The sequence below is a fragment of the Saccopteryx leptura genome, chromosome 1, assembly GCF_036850995.1.
Source record: "Saccopteryx leptura isolate mSacLep1 chromosome 1, mSacLep1_pri_phased_curated, whole genome shotgun sequence".
In the NCBI taxonomy this organism is placed as follows: Eukaryota; Metazoa; Chordata; class Mammalia; order Chiroptera; family Emballonuridae; genus Saccopteryx; species Saccopteryx leptura.
Window position 1 is genome coordinate 128,059,822 of NC_089503.1, and position 6,000 is coordinate 128,065,821.

Here is a 6,000-nt window from a genome sequence, read left to right on the forward strand (position 1 = left end):
GACATACAGACAGGAAGAGAGAGAGAGATGAGAAGCATCAATTCTTCATTGCAGCATCTTAGTTGTTCATTGATTGTTTTCTTATATGTGCCTCAACCGAGGGGCTCCAGCAGAGTCAGTGACCCCTTGCTCAAGCCAGTGACCTTGTGCTCAAGCCAGCAAACTTGGAGTCATGTCTATGATCCCATGCTCAAACCAATGGCCCCGTACTCAAGCTGGAGACCTCGGGGTTTCAAACCTGGGTCCTCAGTATCCCAGGCTGATGCTCTATCTACTGTACCACTGCCTGGTCAGGCTGCAATAGACTAATTCTAATAGTGAAAGAAGACAGAGAGAAACACACAAATAAAAACCAAATGAGACAAAAAAGTAAATTGCTAATCGGTAGAGCTATGCCCAATTATAACAATAATTACCTTCAATATAAATAAGCTAAACATTCCAATTAAAAGTCTAGATTGGAATATCACATGAAAAAGTAAGATGCAACTATATGCTGAAGAAAAACATCACTTTAAATATAAAGTCACAGATAAAAAAATATATACCTTAAATAAGAAAAAAAAGCTGGAAAAATTATTTTAATATCAAACAAAATAGAATTCAAAATTAGGAGTATTACCAGAGATAATAAAGGATAGTTTTTCTTTTTTAATTAAAATATTAATCTTATCAAGAACATATAATATATATCACCAAATCTAGTTTAAGATTAATCAGAGTCCTGATTGTAAAAGGTAAAACTATGAAACTGACCTGACCAGGTGGTGGTGCAGTGGATAGAGCATTGGACTGGGATGCCGAGGACCGAGGTTCAAGACCCCGAGGTCGCCAGCTTGAGCGCGGGCTCATTTGGTTTGAGCAAAGCTCACCAGCTTGGACCCAAGGTCATTGGTTCGAGTAAGGGGTTACTCGGTCTGCTGAAGGCCCACGGTCAAGGCACATATGAGAAAGCAATCAATGAACAACTAAGGTGTCGCAATGCGCAATGAAAAACTAATGATTGATGCTTCTCATCTCTCCATTCCTGTCTGTCTGTCCCTGTCTATCCCTCTCTCTGACACTCTCTGTGTCTCTGTAAAAAAAAAAAAAAAAAAAAAACTATGAAGCTGCTAGAAGAAATTATGGAAAGACACATTTAGGGCTTTGATGTAGGCAACAATTTTTACATGACCAACGCACTTGACATAAAAGTAACACATTGACAAATTGAATGTTATTTTTTAATTGTGTTCCAAAAGTCATATATATATGGCATATATATATATTTAAAAAAAGGTCTTGGATTTAGAATTAATAAAGAATTTTTATAACTCAGTTAAAAAAAGAAAACAATATATTGAAAATGGGCAAAAGACTTGAACAGATGCTTCACAAAGAAGATATATGAATGACCAATAAGTATTGAAAATATTATTAGTCATAAAGTAAACTAAAATTACATTCATAATAAAATAATGTCTCACTCTACTTCAATGGCTAAAATCAGAGTCTAAAGCCAAATATTATAGAGGCTGTGGAGCCACTGAAACTCTCGTACATGTAAAGTGCTACTTTGGAAAACATTTTGGCAATTTTTGATCGATTTAAGTTTATACCAATCATATAATCCAGCAATCCCACTCTTAGGTGTTTAGCAAGGAAAAAGGAAATACCCCCAAAATGTCTTGGATAAAAATGTTTATAGTAGATTTTTCTACAACTTGCAAAAACTGAGAAAGACAACAACAACGTGAATGAATCTCAAGAACCATGAGCAAAAGCAGCCACACACAAAACGAGTACACACTGTAAAATCCCACGTAATAACAGATAAACACAGGTAAAGTCTTAATGCCACAAATCAAAACAGTGGTTTCCCAAGAGAGATATAATTCAACTGGACAGGGTTATAAGAAAAATGTTCTCTGTCTTGTTGGCTATATACATTGATCAAATCTCATTGCATTGCGTGCTTCAGATCTGTATATAAAATTTCTTGGAATAGTTATAGAGAAATAAATTAAAATAAAATTATTCCAGAACAAAAAATAAATATAATAAATATATTATTTGAAAAGTTGCTCAATTTTGCAGTTATATGTAATATTTATTATAAAAATTACATTTTAGGGCATGTTTTTATCTTGAAATTTCTTAGTATTTTTTTCCTAATGTTTATAAATATTTGTATTTTGAAATGGTATAGTATGACATTTTAACTTTAGGTTGAGCCTGACCTGTGTTGGTACAGTGTATAAAACATTGACCTAAATGCTGAGGTTGCTGGTTCAAAACACCTGGCTTGTCTGCTCAATATGAGAAGCAACTCCTATGAGTTGATGCTTTCTGCTTCCTCCCCTGCCTTTCTCTCTCTCCATCTCTCTCTAAAATCATTAAATAAAATCTTAAAAAAGAAAAAGATAGAACTTCAGGTTGAAACCTCTGGTTTAAAATCATTATAATACAGGTAGTAGAATAATAATAAAACCACTCCATTTAACATATGATGTGTAAAAGTAAAAATAAAAGTAATTTTCTTGTACTTATAGATACCAAAATAAATAGGGGATATGTAATAGACATTATGCTACAACATGAAATAGTAATGATTTTCAGTAATAGAGCTCTTATCGTAGTAAATATGTATTTAATAAATCAATGTGAAAGTAAATATTTAATTTAGTTGAGCTAAGTAATGGCCTAAAGTATGAGTTTATTCAAATAGTAAGGTTGTAGGTCTGTCTAGGAAGTGCATAACTCAAGGAATTAGACTTCAAACTCTATAGATTATTTCTCTCACTTTCTAATCTATTCTCATTTTTTTTCATGCTGTTGCTCATTCCTAATTCAGCAAAGTCACGGGCCAGAATCATAGATTTTTGAATATAGGAACCCTCTTCCTTCCAGAGGTTTGCTTCTTGAGAGCCTCAGAAACCTAGAGAATTGAGTTGGAAGAACAACCTTTTGAAACAAACCCCAGGCAACAGCTAACTGGAGGGAGCAGCCTATTCTATCAGAGTACACCCAGGAGCCCATGCTGCCCTCTGATTCTCAAGCAAAATCTAAACGTATAATAAACTGAACTAATTATCCAGGACTGTCCATTTATGATGTACACAGAGGAGTTATCTTCCCCCACTTATTCTTAAAAGGAGATACAGGGTTGTCATGGCTCATGTAGATGGTGATTTGATGACTGTTTTCACTGGAGACCTTTTCAGAAATGCAGGAGTGAGCCTAAGGGTGTGATTGCTCTGTGAGTTTAAGTACTCATCCCATACCTTGTACCACAATTCTTTTTGTGTTTATGTGCATATGCATTTCATAATGTCAACCTAAATCATACATGTAATATATTCCTGATGCTTTGTCTTTAAAGAATATGATCTGATAATGCTATAGAAGTTTGAAATTGGAAAGAACAAGCAATTGATCTTGTAATAGCTATCATGCGTTTTTTAACAGCCTATTCTAGGTCACTTGAGTATATGTGTGTGGCTCATTATAATCACAGTTCTCTTTGTGTGACTTAGAGAACTCCTAGGTTAGCATACATTCCACAACCACTAAAATGATCATAATTCATCTTCTTGGAATGGAGTGTCTAGTTTTATAACCTGTCTTAGAAAAAACACAGAGAACTTACTGTTCAAGTATGGCAATAAAAATCATTACATATTGAAAAATGAAGTGTCTCTCTTTATAGGTAAACCACCAATAATTGCGCAATTATTTGGATTTGTCTTTCTTTTTTAAATTTAATAACATTTTTTTACTTTTTCTTTTAGGACAAAGATAATACATATTTGGTAAAACTATGTGGACTGAGGATATGAAGTCATGAAGATAAGAAAATGGAATGCATCAAAACTAAACTTGCTTTATTAGCATTTTGCTATTAATTATGATGTCACCCATCAGATATCATTCAAAGCATGGGTTGTGATCGACTCTCCATGCCTTGGAGAAATCAGTTCTGCAGTGGCAGAGCCCAGCCATCACTTAATTATTTGTTGACTAATACCAGACCTGGCATTAGAGGGGGAAATGATTCATTATATACTCATTGAATGTTGCCAATGAAGAGAGAGGGAGACCCCACATAACTGAGTGAGACACAAAGGTGATCACGGCAGCTGTGGAGTTCAGCTCACCTCAGTTCACAACAGTCATTCCAATTCATTGAAAGGATCATCAGTGAGCATTTGCCAACTAGATTTTCTAAAACATCTTCGATAAGGGCCCCTTCTCAATAGGGCTAACTTGAGTCTTCTTATTTAAATATGTCTGGGCCAATATTTTTCTCAAGTATATATAAAAATTATTTCTTTACTGTGTGTGTGACAGAGAAAGAGAGAGAGACAGAAAGAGGGACAGATAAAGACAGACAGACCAGAAAGGAGAGATGAGAAGCATCAGTTCTTTGTTGTGGCACCTTAGTTTTTCATTGATTGCTTTCTCATATGTGCCTTGACTGGGGAGCTACAGCACAGTGAGTGACCCCTTGCTCAAGGCAGCAACCTTGGGCTCAAGTTAGCAACATGGAGTCATGTCTATGATCCAACACTTAAGCCAACAACCCTGTGCTCAAGCTGGTGAGCTCCCGCTCAAGCTGGATGAGCCCGCACTCAAGCCAGTGACCTCAGGGTTGTGACCCTGGGTCCTCTGCATCCCAATCCAATGCATTATTCACAGCACCACTGCCTGGTCAGGCTAAACATTATTTCTTAGGAAAAATTTGCATAGAATCACGGATAATTAAGGAAAAACTAAGTTTTGCAAGAATGCAGGGTAATATCAGTAGCTAGAAGATAACAGCAGATGAAGAGGTGGGGAGGGAAATTCAGGGGGGGGCACAAAAATGTGGCAGAGAGAGTGCAAAGGGGAAATTCAGTGTAAAGCCAAGCATGTATTTCCCCTCCTTTCTCCCTTCCTTGTTTCTCTCTTGCCAAGAAATTCTTGTCACTTTCTTACCTCAAACCATATTCTGGAAAAGTCCCAAAGAGGTTGAAAGTATTTTCTAGGCCTTCCACACAGTCCTCCAAGGACATCTGGAGGAGGAGTCACATGTCAGCCTGACTTAGGAATTAGACATTATTTTAACATCATGCTATTATCAGTAACACTGTTCTCACATGTTGTCCCTGTTGGGTTTATTTTACTCTTTCAGAAAAGTAGTATTTCAAAGAAAGAACAAAAAATAGGAAGAAAAGGAGAGAGTGGAGAGATCCTGAGAACGCTGGGCAAGATTTGAAAAAGAAGGGGACAAAATTAAAGGCAATGGTGTTATAGGGAATGTGTGTTCCCAAGAAGATGAGATGGCCCGAGCAAGAGAGCTGCAAGTGAACAGCTCAAGTGAAGAAGACTCTGTGTGCGACCTCCCCGTGGAGCAATGTGGAGGCTGTGGCGAGGACAGAGGGCGATGGTGGAGTTGGGTGCTGAGACTTTGGAGAGGAAGGGTAGAGCAGCGGGAGATCACAGGCTGGGGAGTTAAGCAAAGATAGACTCCATGCTGGCTGCTTGGCTATCTATGCAGGTTGGGCAACACCTTCACCTCTCTGGACTCAGTGGTAAAAAGATATCACATCCTTGCTTGGGCACACCACCTCCTAGACTGTGATGGTTAAATAAGTTAATGTGTACAGCAGGGGTCCCCAAACTTTTTACACAGGGGGCCAGTTCACTGTCCTTCAGACCGTTGGAGGGCCAGACTATAAAAAAAAAAACTATGAACAAATCCCTATGCACACTGCACATATCTTATTTTAAAGTAAAAAAAACAAAACGGGAACAAATACAATATTTAAAATAAAGAACAAGTAAATTTAAATCAATAAACTGACCAGTATTTCAATGGGAACTATGCTCCTCTCACTGACCACCAATGAAAGAGGTGCCCCTTCTGGAAGTGCGGCAGGGGGCCAGATAAATGGCCTCAGGGGGCCGCATGTGGCCCGTGGCCTGTAGTTTGGGGACCCCTGGTGTACAGGAATGTTGTTTGTGTATCTTACCTCCTCT